The sequence below is a fragment of the Sinocyclocheilus anshuiensis genome, unplaced genomic scaffold, assembly GCF_001515605.1.
Source record: "Sinocyclocheilus anshuiensis isolate Anshui unplaced genomic scaffold, SAMN03320099.WGS_v1.1 scaffold36, whole genome shotgun sequence".
In the NCBI taxonomy this organism is placed as follows: Eukaryota; Metazoa; Chordata; class Actinopteri; order Cypriniformes; family Cyprinidae; genus Sinocyclocheilus; species Sinocyclocheilus anshuiensis.
This window is the reverse complement of record NW_015554072.1, coordinates 298,759-299,124: the sequence shown is the minus strand read 5'-3', so window position 1 is coordinate 299,124 and position 366 is coordinate 298,759. Positions and strand designations below refer to the sequence as shown.

The 366-nt window shown below is 28.7% G+C and overlaps 1 protein-coding gene across 1 annotated transcript in view; it reads right to left on the bottom strand.

The window, feature by feature from the left end:
- Positions 1-366, bottom strand: part of LOC107668756 (DNA polymerase epsilon catalytic subunit A-like) — a 40,901-nt gene that overhangs the window by 16,898 nt on the left and 23,637 nt on the right. The window lies entirely within an intron of this gene.

Genomic DNA, 366 nt, shown 5'->3' with positions numbered 1-366 from the left:
AGACTTTTACATTGTTACAAAAGATTTCTATTTCAAATAAATGCTGTTCTTTTGCACTTTCTATTAATCAAAAATCCTGAAATGATTTGCATAAACATATTAAGCAGCAAAAATTTTCAACATAATAAGTTAGGGTGACCATATTTTAGTTTTCCAAAAAGAGGACAGTAGGGGGCAAGGTTCGTGGGTGGGGCTTCGCCTAACAGTATACATAGCAAGGTTTTGTTACTTATTTTGTTTTTATAATAAATAAAAAGAAAACAAGTAGAAAGAATAGAAAAAGAATAAGGAATGCTAGTGTTAGAAGGTCATTATTTATAATAAATAAAAAGAAAATAAGTGGAAAGAATAGAGAATGCTAGTGTT